We start from the raw sequence: 15,727 nt of genomic DNA on the forward strand, positions 1-15,727 counted from the left end.
TTGCACTTAAAAAATTTTTGCATTTGCAATTTTTTCTGCCTAACTTATCAAAAGTATGCGGCTGACCTTGCCCCTGGACTGCTGTGTGGTTGGTTCCAGGTGGAGTCGGTTGATTGACTTGGGGACGTCTGATGCTATAAAGAGCATGATATGTCTGTAAGTCAATCAATCACAGTAGTGATTGCCCCAAACCAAGTACACAGCCGTACATTAACAGGCGTTTCAGCGTCTAACTAGACGGTGTTTTCCGTCTTAGTAGACTTCATATAGCCATTGTACAACTCTTTGCCCCGAATGAGGATGTGTACAATTTTTTTTTTAAAAAAAAAAACGCTAAGAAATGCAGCCGGTCTCCGACTGATGTCCTTAGACATCCGGGGTCCGAAACTTGCTCTTTTTCTTACTGTTCAGGTCAGACGGCTATGGATGGCTGATTCAGCCGTCCAATGGTGGCCGTCTGCATTGACAGGGTAGGGAGGCAAATAGAGCCGCCTGACCCTTCATGGAGCAGGAAGGCAAATGCCGCCTGGGGGCAGGAGGCAAATGCCGCCTGGGGGCAGGAGGCAAATGGCCGCCTGACCCTTCATGGTGCAGGGAGGCAAATGCCGCCTGGGGGTAGGAGACAAATGCCGCCTGGGGGCAGGAGGCAAATGGCCGCCTGACCCTTCATGGTGCAGGAAGGCAAACGCCGCCTGGGGGCAGGAGGCAAATGGCCGCCTGACCCTTCATGGTGCAGGGAGGCAAATGCCGCCTGGGGTGATTGTAATCCAATTATACTTTCAATGTCCTTCTACCCCATTGGGGGGACTTGTATAATTTCAAAAAGTAATCTAAGTAGGAACTTCAGTCGGTCACCGGCTGATGTCCTGTGGACATCCGGTGATCAAAACTTGGTCGTTCCTGAGATTGCTCAGGTCAGACGGCTATGGATGGCTGATTCAGCCATCCAATTGTGGCCGCCTGCATAGGTACGTAGAGTAAGCAGGTTGGCTTCTCTCTGCGACGATTGCACCCGGAGGGGTGTCGCCGGACGCCTTTGTCCATGTTGGGACAGGCGAATTTAGGTCGAAGTAGCCATCCGGCCATTGGCCTCTGGTCTTGTTATAGACCGGCTGTATAGCCACTAAGCGTGTCTATGCTTAGCTTACTTATCTGGCCATTGGCCTCTTCGTCAATCAGACGTTAATTCAATTTCCAAGAACTTCTCAAACAGGTGACCCGTCTGGGTTCAGACGGGAAACAGAATATGATAACAGAAAGCAACTTCTCATTAATGTGCTTCTTGTTTACAAAATTTACAAAATCTCAGAAGTAGTATTTTTTCAAATTATCTACATTCCAAGTTCTAGGCAGGCGCCTGCCGTCTGGAGTTTCCAGGCGATAGGTGCCGTCTCTTACTTCTTCATAAATCCGGTAGGGGCCTTCCCAATTAGGAGTTAGCTTTCCAAGCTCATTAGCCCTACCGGTTGCCTCCATTTTCCGTAACACTAGGTCGTCCACTTTCAAGGGACGCCTGTGTACTCTCTTGTTGTAGGCTCTTGTCATTCTCAGAAGGTAAATCTCATGACGCAAGGCGGCATTGCCCCTACGTTCTGGAAGTGAATCCAATGCCAGGCGCATTGCCTCCCAGTTTGCCTCTTCATCATATAACATGACTCTGAGAGTCTGCTCATAGCGTTCAATGGGCAAGACGGCTTCAGCACCGTAAACCATGAGAAATGGGGTTTCTCCGGTTGACCCCTTTGCTGTTGTCCGGATGGCCCATAGGACATGGATTAATTCCTCAGCCCATAAGCCACCGGCTCTTTCAATTTTCTTCTTTATGCCGTCTGAGATCAGCTTGTTGAAGGCTTCAACTTGGCCGTTTGCTTGGGGACGGCCGACTGATGCGAAACAGGTTGAGATCCCTTGATCTCCCAACCAAGTTTTTAGCTGAGGCGTCTCAAACTGAGGGCCATTATCAAACACCATGGACATAGGTACCCCATACCGGGTGATGACATTCTTCCAGATGAAGGAAATGACGTCTGATGTCTTGATATTCTTTACCGCCTCAGCCTCTACCCACTTGGTGAAGTAATCCACAGCCACCAAGATATAACGCTTACCGCCTGGTGCAGGCGTGTAAGGACCTAAAATGTCCATGCCCCATTTTGCAAACGGAATTGGGCTATGGATGACCGTCAGATCAGTAGCCGGGCGGTGAATAAGTTTGCCAAATTTCTGGCACTTGTCACATTTTCTCACCAATTCTTTGGCGTCTGCCTCTAGAGTAGGCCAAAAGTATTGCCGTCTGGCTCTGACGGCTAGAGATCTGCCGCCTATGTGGGAGGCGCAGAACCCCGAGTGCAAGTCTTCGAGAACTTCCTTCCCCTTCTCTGGGGTTACACACTTCAATAGAGGCTTAAGAAACCCCGCCTTGAAGAGTTCTCCATTTCTCAACTCAAAGCTTGCAGCTCGCTTTTTCAGAACGGCTGCCTCCTGTGGCGAATCAGGGAGCGTGCCGTCTGAGAGGTACGCCCGGATGCCATCCATCCAGGTGGAGCTTCGGTCTAGGACTCCAATAGGATCTTCAAAGATGCTTCTTTTTTCAAGTACTTCCCAGAAGACTGACCGAGGCGTATCATGGCAGGCGGAAGATGCAAGCTTCGATAGCGCATCCGCCTGGTTATTGTCAGACCTGGGCACTTGATTCAGCCGGAACTCCTCAAGTGACCCAGCCTCTTCTTTGACCGCCTGAAGATATTTGATCATAGCCGGGTGAGTTGCCTCATATGCTCCCTGATACTGGCTAACGACCAACTGCGAATCTGAGTAGGCGTCAATTTTTGTTGCCCCTGCCGCCTTACACATACGGATTCCGGCTAGCAGGGCTTCATATTCCGCCTCATTGTTTGAGGCCTGAAAATTGAACCGTAGTGCATACTCATATCTGTCCCCTTCAGGAGACTCATAAATTACGCCTGCACCACAGCCGTTCTTCGTAGAACTCCCGTCTACATACACTTTCCAAACCTGATCAAGATTATCCGGAGCCACCGGACGGGTCATTTCCACAATGAAGTCGGCAAACGCCTGACCTTTCACTGCCTTTCTTGGTTCGTAAATGATTTCAAGACTTTGCATTTCAATAGCCCATTTTAGCATTCTTCCGGATGACTCCAAGGTAGACATTGGCCGCTTGAGTGGCTGGTCGGTGTAAATTACCACCGGATGAGCCAGAAAGTAAGACTTCAATCTTTTGAATGCCATGTACAAAGCAAAGCCAAATTTTTCAACCAGGGGGTACCGGAGTTCAGCATTTTTAAGAACATGGCTAATGAAGTAAACCGGGAGCTGAACGCCGTCTCGCTCAGCAAGGAGAACGGCACTGAGAGCATGGTCTGAGACGGCCAAATACATATACAACGTCTCCCTAGGTAGAGGACTGACCAACCTAGGCAGAGAGTGCAAATGCTCTTTTAGCTTCTGGAATGCCGTCTCAGCATCGTCTCCCCATTCAAACCTGGTTTTCTTCCTGATTGCTTGGAAGAAGTAAAGGCATTTGTCACCTGACCGGCTGAGGAACCTCCCCAAGGCGGCCAGGCAACCAGTCAGCCTCTGGACTTCCTTGACAGAACGGGGTGACTTCATGTCAATTACCGCCTGTATCTTTTCGGGGTTAGCCTCTATCCCCCTTTGATCAATCAGGAATCCGAGAAACTTCCCAGACTCAACACCAAAGACGCATTTCTTGGGGTTTAACATGACCTTATGCCGCCTGAGGGTGGTGAATGTTTCTCGGAGATCAGCAAGGTGATCCGCTTGTTGCTTGGATTTGACTATCATGTCATCAATGTACGCCTCCACATTCCTCCCAAGTTGATTGATGAAGACCGTATTAATCATTCGTTGGAAGGTGGCAGGCGCATTCTTCAAGCCAAACGGCATCACAGTATAACAGAATAACCCCAAATCAGTGACGAAGGCCGTCTTCTCTTGATCTTTTTTCCAGAGGGGTATCTGATGGAAGCCGGAGTAGGCATCCATGAAGCTCATCAAGGCGTGACCGGCTGTAGAGTCGACCAGACTGTCGATCTTTGGAAGCGGGTAACTGTCCTTTGGACACGCCTTGTTGAGGTCTGTGTAATCAACACACATGCGCCAGGTCCCATTCGGTTTCTTAACAAGGACCACATTGGCCACCCAGTCGGGGAAATTGCAGGGCCGAATGATCCTGGCGTCTAGCAGCTTTTTGATTTCGGCAGCTGCCGCCTGACTTCTTTCCTCGCCATGGTTTCTTTTCTTTTGCCGGGTGGGCTTCTTTTTGGGATCCACGGCGAGTTTGTGGACAGCGAGATCCGGGCTGACGCCTGGCATCTCTTCCACTTCAAAGGCAAAGATGTCTTTGAATTCTTTCAGCAGAAGGTGCAAGTCTGCACCCAGAGCAGCATTAGCAGCCGTCCCAACCTTCACCGTCCGCTCTGGACGGCTGTCGTCCAGAACGAGATCAATGTGTTCTCCAGCCGGTTGGGGACGGAGCTCGTCTGACCGTTCGCCGGCCAGTGATTGCTATTTTTTCTCTTTTTTCACCTCCACCAGCAGAGGCGCTTTTCTCTTCTTACCAACGGCTGGTGGGGCGGGGTTGGCATCCTTGACAGCGTCAAGGTCTATTGGTTCCTTCCCTTGGCCGTCTGAGGCCACAGTATCTTTAACGGCTGAGAGATAACACTCCCGAGCCGTCTTCTGATCCCCGTTCAGGGAACCAACAGAGCCATCATCCCGCTCATACTTGACAAGCATGAGAGACGGGATGATCACCGCCTTGGTTTCGTTGAGGGTTGGCCTACCAAGGATAATATTGTAGGCGGTCAACTCCTCCACGACCAAGAACCTGACGACAACATGCCGTCCCTGGCCTTTTTCTCCCAGCCGGATGGGCAAATCAATTCTGCCGGCTGGGTAGACCATCCCACCCCCAAAACCAACCAAGGGGTGGGTAACCGGATGCATGCTGCTGGAGTTGTACTTCAGCTTCTGCAGGCACCGGAGGCTGATGATGTCCGACGAGCTGCCGGTGTCAATAAGGATCCGTCCAACCAGCTGGTTGGCAACCTTACATTCAATGACGACCGGGTCGTCATGCGGACGGCGGACGCTGCCCCTGTCCTTCTCAGTTATGAGGACGTCTGGGAAGGTGGAGGAGGCAGACGCCTGCTCATCATCATCCTTGTCCATCTTTCGAAGATGGCTCTTGGTGCCCCGGATGATAGGGCCACCACATCAAAATCCGCCTGCTATAGTGTAGACCGGATCCTTATCTGTATCTGAACTACTAGCCGGCTGGGTAGCCTTGGAGGACTGACCCTCGCTCTTTTTTTTTGCCCCGACTGGGGACTTAGAAATTTAGGACTTTAAAAGCCCTTTGTCAGCCAGACGGTCCAACGTCCGCTGCAGACTAAAGCAGTCGTTGGTGTCATGGCCAACCTCCTCATGGAACTGGCAATATTTATTTTTGTTCCGTGACTGGACGGAGCTCTTCATTGGATTCGGCTTCTCAATGGACAGCCGGTCCTTTACCTCCATGAGGATGGAGTTGCGGTCTTCGTTAAACTCGTACTTGGGGACGTACGGTTTAACCTCTTTCTTCTTCTTCTGGGACGGCTGCTCAGAATCGCTGACCGCCCAGACTTCTTTTCTCTTTCCGCTCTTTTCTTTTTTATTACCCGGCTGAGCTGGCCGGCTGTCTCTCTGTTTGTCAGACTTCTTGGAGTCTGACTGGCCACCAGGCGTGCAGAGGTCGGTAGCCTGTATATAGCTTTCCGCCTCCCTCAGGGCCGCCTGTAGCGTAAATGCCCCTTTTCTGACAAGGTCGAACTTAAAAGCCGACCCGTCTCTCAGACCCTTGAAAAAGTCTGTGAATGCTACCTCGTCAGACAGCCCCTGGATCTGTATTCTAACTAGGTTGAACCGCCTGACATAGGCGCGTAGCCCTTCTCTCTCACCCTGCCTAACGGTGCTCAAATCAAGGCTCGTTTTCTTGGCAGGAATGTTCATTGAGAAGTTGGTAGCAAACAAGAAGGCTAGCCTCTTGAAGCTATCAACAGAACCGGCTGGCAAGTTGCCAAACCACTGTTGGGCAATGCCCTTCAGTGTAGCCGGGAAACAACGACACCAGGTGGCATCGTCCCACCCCTGTAAGCACATGAGGTTGGTATATGCCATCAGGTGGTCTTCCGGGTTGGTGGTACCATCATAGGTGCCCACCAAAACATTCTTAACCTTGGTCGGCTGAGTCGCCTCGGTTATATTGGCTACAAAGGCAGACGGCTGTTCGCCTAGCCTCATTAGCCGAAGCTGCCAGTCCAGCGGCTGGGCAGGAGTATATGCCGCCTGACCTCCAAAAGGAGGTGGCTGCATGAACTGGAGGCCATATTGCCCATACTGCGCCTGAGGTGCGTATAGTATAGACCCTATCATCAGCTGAGGTTCGGTGTTGACGGTTTTACCGCCTGTCCGACTCTCATGCAAGGACACCGAGTTCCTTGCAGAAGCTTGCTTGAAGCTGTCTGGAAAGCTCGAAGTGGAAGCTGACTCAGACTGCTGCCGCCTCCTCCGATCGATGACTTGTCGTGCATCGAAGGTAGACGCATTTTGTGCCTCCGGCTGGGGTCGCCGGGGCATCAGAATCTTAGACCAGTCAAGTGTTGCGGCTGCCTTCTCCTTTGGATGAGGAGTTGGCTGCCTGTCCTTGACCGGCTTCTTCTTCTTTCCAGAAGTGGGAGTCTTTTTAGCCGGCTGACTCTTGCTAGAGCCTGCCTTGCTTTTGTTGATCATAGCCTTGATTTCACCTTTGAAAGAGGTCATGAATCTCATGAGCTCATCTCGGGTGACTGGGGCTTGACCTTTGGCCTTCTGGGTTTCCCCGTCTGGCCTTCCAGGTGGGCGCCTGCTTGGGCCCGCCTGGTCTTCATTTCGCTCCAGTTGATCCCTGGAACGAATAGATTTAGAGATGAGAGATCCATCCCTAGAGATGTAAGTCTCAACATCATTATCTTCCTCCTCATCCTCCTCCTCAGTGAATACCTCTGGCTGAGGCTGAGGTGGAGGCTGGGGGATTTCGAACCCGACCGGTTGAATAACCGGTTGCAAGTCATCCAAGTTACCCGTCTGGGTACCCGGACGTAGAGAGGTAGAATTGAGAATCGGTACAGAGTTTTGAACCATCTTGAGGTACTCTCCCCACAGACGGCGCCAAATGTTTTGGGGTTTTTTGTCCCTCGGGAGAGTTACAACTCTAAGACTGATCCTGCCGGCTCTGTACCTGCAAAATTAACGGAGACACCAGTTGGATGGTGCTCCGCCTCCAACGCTCAAGTTAGTAACTTGAAGTAGAGTAAAAGGTGCGGAAATTAAGGTGGGGATCTGCTTGGATTCCAAGCTCAGTTGTCTCTATCAAAGGGACGGTTTGCAATGAATACCTTAAAATATCAACGTCCCCTCCAAAAGAGGGGAATCTCCCTATTTATAGGGTCCTTGGGAATTGCGCCCCTGATTAGGGTATCAAACCCTAATCATTGGTGGGCTGCGCCGTTCTACGGCTTTCTCGGGATTTGGGCCTGAAGGCCGACATTTTCCCAAATATCTGGGATGACACGTGTCAAGCGGGGAATGGTCCACTTTGGACTATCCTTGGGCTGACACGTGTCGCCCTCCGATTAGGCCACATGGCGGGGTAAAAATACCCTAAACAAAAGTCAATTGCATTCCACAATGCTAATTGAGTCAAATGAAAGTCAAACACATTGAACAAAGCTAATTGAGTCAAATGAAAGTAAAACATATTCAACAAAGGTAATTGAGTCAAATGAAAGTCAAACACATTCAAACAAAGCTTTTTGAAAAAAATGAAATTCAATTGCATTCCACAATGCTAATTGAGTCAAATGAAAGTCAAACACATACAACAATGCTAATTGAGTCAAATGAAAGTCAAACACATTCAAACAAAGCTTTTTGAAACAAATGAAAGTCAATTGCATTCCACAATGCTTATTGAGTCAAATAAAGTCAAACACACTTAACTAAGCTAACTGAGTCAAAAGAAAGTCAAAGACATTCAAACAAAGCTTTTTAAATCATATGAATGTCAATTGCATTCCACAATGCTATTTGAGTTAAATAAAGTCAAACACACTTAACTAAGCTAACTGAATAAAATGAAAGTCAATTGCATTCCACAATGCTAATTGAGTCAAATAAAGTTAAACACACTTAACTAACCCAACTGAGTCAAATGAAAGTCAGACACATTCAAACAAAGCTTTTTGAATCAAATGAAAGTCGAATGCATTTAACAACGCTAATTTAGTCAAATGAAAGTCAAACATTTTCAACAAAGCTTTTAGAATCAAATGAGAGTCAAATACATTCAAAAAAATCTTTTTAAATCAAATGAAAGTCAATTGCATTCCACAATGCTAATTATGTCAAATGAAAGGCAAACACATTCAACAAAGCTAATTGAGTCAAATGAAAGTAAAACATATTCAACAAAGGTAATTGAGTCAAATGAAAGTCAAACACATTCAAACAAAGCTTTTTGAATCAAATGAAAGTCAATTGCATACCACACTGCTAATTGAGTCAAATGAAAGTCAAACACATTCAACAAAGGTAATTGAGTCAATTGAAAGTCAAACACATTCAAACAAAGCTTTTTGAATCAAATGAAAGTCAAATGCATTTAACAACGCTAATTGAGTCAAATGAAAGTCAAACACTTTCAACAAAGCTTTTAGAATCAAATGAAAGTCAAATATATTCAAACAAAGCTTTTTAAATCAAATGAAAGTCAAATGCATTCCACAATGCTAATTAAGTCAAATGAAAGTCAAACACATTCAACAAAGCTAATTGAGTCAAATGAAATTAAAACATATTCAACAAAGGTAATTGAGTCAAATGAAAGACAAACTTATTCAAACAAAGCTTTTTTAATCAAATGAAAGTCAATTGCATTCCACAATGCAAATTGAGTCAAATGAAAGTCAAACACATTCAACAAAGCTAATTGAGTCAAATGAAAGTCAAAAACATTCAAAGAAAGCTTTTTGAATCAAATGAAAGTCTATTGCATTCCACAACGCTAATTGAGTCAAATAAAGTCAAACACATGTAACTAAGCTAATTGAGTCAAATGAAAGTCAAACACATTCAAACAAAGCTTTTTAAATCAAATGAAAGTCAATTGCTTTCCACAATGCTAATTGAGTCAAATGAAAGTCAAACACATTAAACAAAGCTAATTGAGTCAAATGAAAGTCAAACACATTCAAACAAAGCGTTTTAAATCAAATGAAAGTGAATTGCATTCCACAATGCTAATTGAGTCAAATGAAAGTCAAACGCATTCAAACAAAGCTTTTTGAATTAAATGAAAGTCAAATGCATTCCACAATGCTAATTGAGTGAAATGGAAGTCAAACACATTCAACAAAGCTATTTGAGTCAAATTAAAGTCAAACACATTCAAACAAAGCTTTTTGAATCAAATGAAAGTCAATTGCATTCCACAATGCTAATTGAGTCAAATGAAAGTCAAACACATTCAACAAAGCTAATTGAGTCAAATGAAAGTCAAACACATTCAAACAAAACTTTTTAAATTAAATGAAAGTCAAATGCATTCAACAAAGCTAATTGAGTCAAATTAAAGTCAAACACATTCAAACAAAGCTTTTTGAATCAAATGAAAGTCTATTGCATTCCACAATGCTAATTGAGTCAAATAAAGTCAAACACATGTAACTAAGCTTATTGAGTCAAATGAAAGTCAAACACATTCAAACAAAGCTTTTTGAATCAAATGAAAGTCAATTGCTTTCCACAATGCTAATTGAGTCAAATGAAAGTCAAACACATTAAACAAAGCTAATTGAGTCAAATGAAAGTCAAACACATTCAAACAAAGCGTTTTAAATAAAATGAAAGTGAATTGCATTCCACAATGCTAATTGAGTCAAATGAAAGTCAAACGCATTCAAACAAAGCTTTTTGAATCAAATGAAAGTCAATTGCATTCCACAATGCAAATTGAGTCAAATGAAAGTCAAACACATTCAACAAAGCTAAATGAGTCAAATGAAAGTCAAACACATTCAAACAAATGTTTTTGAATTAAATGAAAGTCAAATGCATTCAACAAAGCTAATTGAGTCAAATGAAAGTCAAACACATTCAAACAAAGCTTTTTGAATCAAATAAAAGTCTATTGCATTCCACAATGCTAATTGAGTCAAATGAAAGTCAATCACATTCAACAAAGCTAATTGAGTCAAATGAAAGTCAAACACATTCAAACAAAGCTTTTTGAATCAAATGAAAGTCAATTGCATTCCACAATGTTAATTGAGTCAAATGAAAGTCAAAAACATTCAACAAAGCTAATTTACTCAAATAAGAGTCAAACACATTTAAATAAAGATTTTTGAATCAAATGAAAGTCAAATGCATTAAACAAAGCTAGTTGAGTCAAATGAAAGTCAAACACATTCAAACAAAGCTTTTTGAAGTAAATGAAAGTCAAAAGCATTCAACAAAGCTAATTGAGTTAAATGAAAGTCAAATACTTTTAACAAAGATTTTAGAATCAAATGAAAGTCAATTGCATTATACAATGCTAATTGAATCAAACGGAAGTCAAACACATTCAAACAAAGCTTTTTGAATCAAATGAAAGTCAATTGCAATCCACAATGCTAATTTAGTCAAATGAAAGTCAAAGACATTCAAACAAAGCTAATTGAGTCAAATGAAAGTCAAACACATTCAAACTAAACTTTTTGAATTAAAGGAAAGTGAAATGCATTCACCAAAGCTAATTGAGTCAAATTAAATTCAAACACATTCAAACAAAGCTTTTTGAATCAAATGAAAGTCTATTGCATTCCACAATGCTAATTGAGTCAAATAAAAGTCAAACACATTCAAACAAAGCTTTTTGAATCAAATGAAAGTTAATTGCTTTCCACAATGCTAATTGAGTCAAATGAAAGTCAAACACATTCAACAAAGCTAATTAAGTCAAATGAAAGTAAAACATATTCAACAAAGGTAACTGAGTCAAATGAAAGACAAACACATTCAAACAAAGCTTTTTGAATTAAATGAAAGTCAATTGCATTCCACAATGCTAATTGAGTCAAATGGAAGTCAAACACATTCAACAAAGCTAATTAAGTCAAATGAAAGTCAAACACATTTAAACAAAGCTTTTTGAATCAAATGAAAGTCAATTGCATTCCACAATGCTAATTAAGTCAAATGAAGTCAAATACACTTAACTAAGCCAACTGAGTCAAATGAAAGTCAAAGACATTCAAACAAAGCTTTTTAAATCATATGAAAGTCAATTGCATTCCACAATGCTATTTGAGTCAAATAAAGTCAAACACACTTAACTAAGCTAACTGAATAAAATGAAAGTCAATTGCATTCCACAATGCAAATTGAGTCAAATTAAAGTCAAACACATTCAACAAAGCTAATTGAGTCAAATGAAAGTCAAACACATTCAAACAAAGCTTTTTGAATCAAATGAAAGTCAAATGCATTTAACAACGCTAATTGAGTCAAATGAAAGTCAAACACTTTCAACAAAGCTAATTCAGTCAAATGAAAGTCAGACACATTCAAACAAAGCTTCATGAATCAAATGAAAGTCAATTGCATTCCACAATGCTAATTGAGTCAAATGAAAGTCAAACACATTCAACAAAGCTAATTGAGTCAAATGAAGGTCAAACACTTTCAAACAATACTTTTTGAATCAAATGAAAGTCAATTGCATTCCACAATTCTAATTGAGTCAAATGAAAGTCAAACACATTCAACAAAGCTAATTGAGTCAAATGAAGGTCAAACACATTCAAACAAAGCTTTTTGAATCAAATGAAAGTCAATTGCATTCCACAATGCTAATTGAGTCAAATGAAAGTCAAGCACATACAACAAAGCTAATTGAGTCAAATGAAAGTCAAACACATTCAAACAAAACTTTTTAAATTAAATGAAAGTCAAATGCATTCAACAAAGCTAATTGAGTCAAATTAAAGTCAAACACATTCAAACAAAGCTTTTTAAATCAAATGAAAGTCAATTGCATTCCACAATGCTAATTGAGTCAAATAAAGTCAAACACATGTAACTAAGCTAATTGAGTCAAATGAAAGTCAAACACATTCAAACAAAGCTTTTTAAATCAAATGAAAGTCAATTGCTTTCCACAATGCTAATTGAGTCAAATGAAAGTCAAACACATTAAACAAAGCTAATTGAGTCAAATGAAAGTCAAACACATTCAAACAAAGCGTTTTAAATAAAATGAAAGTGAATTGCATTCCACAATGCTAATTGAGTCAAATGAAAGTCAAACGCATTCAAACAAAGCTATTTGAATCAAATGAAAGTCAATTGCATTCCACAATGCTATTTGAGTCAAATGTAAGTAAAATACTTTCAACAAAGCTTTTAGAATCAAATGAAAGTCAAATACATTCAAACAAAGCTTTTTGAATCAAATGAAAGTCAATTGCATTCCACAATGCTAATTGAGTCAAATGAAAGTCAAACACATTCAACAAAGCTAACTGAGTCAAATGAAAGTCAAACACATTCAAACAAAGCTTTTTGAATCAAATGAAAGTTAATTGCATTCCACAATGCTAATTGAGTCAAATGAAAGTCAAACACATTCAACAAAGCTAATTGAGTCAAATAAAAGTCAAAAACATTCAAACAAAGCTTTTTGAATCAAATGAAAGTCAATTGCTTTCCACAATGCTAATTGAGTAAAATGAAAGTCAAACTCATTCAACAAACCTAATTGAGTCAAATGAAAGTAAAACATATTCAACAAAGGTAATTGAGTCAAATGAAAGACAAACACATTTAAACAAAGCTTTTTGAATCAAATGATAGTCAATTGCATTCCACAATGTTAATTGAGTCAAATGAAAGTCAAACACATTCAACAAAGCTAATTGAGTCAAATGAAAGTAAAACATATTCAACAAAGGTAATTGAGTCAAATGAAAGACAAATACATTCAAACAAAGCTTTTTGAATCAGATGAAAGTCTATTGCATTCCACAATGCTAATTGAGTCAAATGAAAGTCAAACACATTCAACAAAGCTAATTAAGTCAAATAAAAGTCAAACACATTAAAACAAAGCTTTTTGAATCAAATAAAAGTCAAATGCATTCAAACAAAACTTTTTAAATTAAATGAAAGTCAAATGCATTCAACAAAGCTAATTGAGTCAAATTAAAGTCAAACACATTCAAACAAAGCTTTTTAAATCAAATGAAAGTCAATTGCATTCCACAATGCTATTTGAGTCAAATAAAGTCAAACACATGTAACTAAGCTAATTGAGTCAAATGAAAGTCAAACACATTCAAACAAAGCTTTTTGAATCAAATGAAAGTCAATTGCTTTCCACAATGCTAATTGAGTAAAATGAAAGTCAAACACATTCAACAAAGCTAATTGAGTCAAATAAAAGTCAAACACATTCAAAAAAAGCTTTTTGAATCAAATGAAAGTCAATTGCATTCCACAATGCTAATTGAGTCAAATGAAAGTCAAACACATTCAACAAAGCTAATTGAGTCAAATGAAAGTCAAACACATTTAAACAAAGCTTTTTGAATCAAATGAAAGTCAAATGCATTCAACTAAGCTAATTGAGTCAAATGAAAGTCAAACACATTCAAACAAAGCTTTTTGAATTAAATGAAAGTCAAATGCATTCAACGAAGCTAATTGAGTCAATTGAATATCAAATACTTTCAACAAAGCTTTTAGAATCAAATGAAAGTCAATTGCATTCTGAATGCTAATTGAGTCAGATGAAAGTCAAACACATTCAACAAAGCTAATTGAGTCAAATGAAAGTAAAACATATTCAACAAAGGTAATTGAGTCAAATGAAAGACAAACACATTCAAACAAAGCTTTTTGAATTAAATGAAAGTCCATTGCATTCCACAATGCTAATTGAGTCAAATTAAAGTCAAACACATTCAACAAAGCTAATTAAGTCAAATAAAAGTCAAACACATTAAAACAAAGCTTTTTGAATCAAATGAAAATCAATTGCTTTCCACACTGCTAATTGAGTCAAATGAAAGTCAAACACATTCAACAAAGCTAATTGAGTCAAATGAAAGTAAAACATATTCAACAAAGGTAATTGAGTCAAATGAAAGACAAACACATTCAAACAAAGCTTTTTGAATCAAATGAAAGTCAAACACATTCAAACAAAGCTAATTGAGTCAAATGAAAGTAAAACATATTCAACAAAGGTAATTGAGTCAAATGAAAGTCAAACACATTCAAACAAAGCTTTTTGAATCAAATGAAAGTCAATTGCATTCCACAATGCTAATTGAGTCAAATGGAAGTCAAACACATTCAACAAAGCTAATTGAGTCAAATGAAAGTCATACACATTTAAACAAAGCTTTTTGAATCAAATGAAAGTCAAATGCATTCAACAAAGCTAATTGAGTCAATTAAAAGTCAAATACTTTCAACAAAGCTTTTTGAATCAAATGAAAGTCAATTGCATTCCACAATACTAATTGAGTCAAATGAAAGTCAAACACATTAAACAAAGCTAATTGAGTCAAATGAAAGTAAAACATATTCAACAAAGGTAATTGAGTCAAATGAAAGTTAAACACATTCAAACAAAACTTTTTAAATTAAATGAAAGTCAAATGCATTCAACAAAGCTAATTGAGTCAAATTAAAGTCAAACACATTCAACCAAAGCTTTTTGAATCAAATGAAAGTCTATTGCATTCCATAATGCTAATTGAGTCAAATAAAGTCAAACACATATAACTAAGCTAATTGAGTCAAATGAAAGTCAAACACATTCAAACAAAGCTTTTTAAATCAAATGAAAGTCAATTGCATTCCACAATGCTAATTGAGTCAAATGAAAGTCAAACACATTCAACAAAGCTAATTTAGTCAAATAAGAGTCAAACACATTTAAATAAAGCTTTTTGAATCAAATGAAAGTCAAATGCATTAAACAAAGCTAATTGAGTCAAATGAAAGTCAAACACATTCAAACAAAGCTTTTTGAAGTAAATGAAAGTCAAAAGCATTCAACAAAGCTAATTGAGTCAAATGAAAGTCAAATACTTTTAACAAAGATTTTAGAATCAAATGAAAGTCAATTGCATTATACAATGCTAATTGAGTCAAACAGAAGTCAAACACATTCAACAAAGCTAATTGAGTCAAATGAAAGTCAAACACATTCAAACAAAGCTTTTTGAATCAAATGAAAGTCAATTGCATTCCACAATGCTAATTTAGTCAAATGAAAGTCAAAGACATTCAAACAAAGCTAATTGAGTCAAATGAAAGTCAAACACATTCAAACAAAACTTTTTGAATTAAATGAAAGTTAAATGCATTCACCAAAGCTAATTGAGTCAAATTAAAGTCAAACACATTCAAACAAAGGTTTTTGAATCAAATGAAAGTCTATTGCATTCCACAATGCTAATTGAGTCAAATAAAAGTCAAACACATTCAAACAAAGCTTTTTGAATCAAATGAAAGTTAATTGCTTTCCACAATGCTAATTGAGTCAAATGAAAGTCAAATACATTCAACAAAGCTAATTGAGTCAAATGAAAGGAAAACATATTCAACA

Source organism: Chenopodium album, chromosome 21 (genome assembly GCF_948465745.1).
Source record: "Chenopodium album chromosome 21, dcCheAlbu1.1, whole genome shotgun sequence".
Lineage (NCBI taxonomy): Eukaryota > Viridiplantae > Streptophyta > Magnoliopsida > Caryophyllales > Amaranthaceae > Chenopodium > Chenopodium album.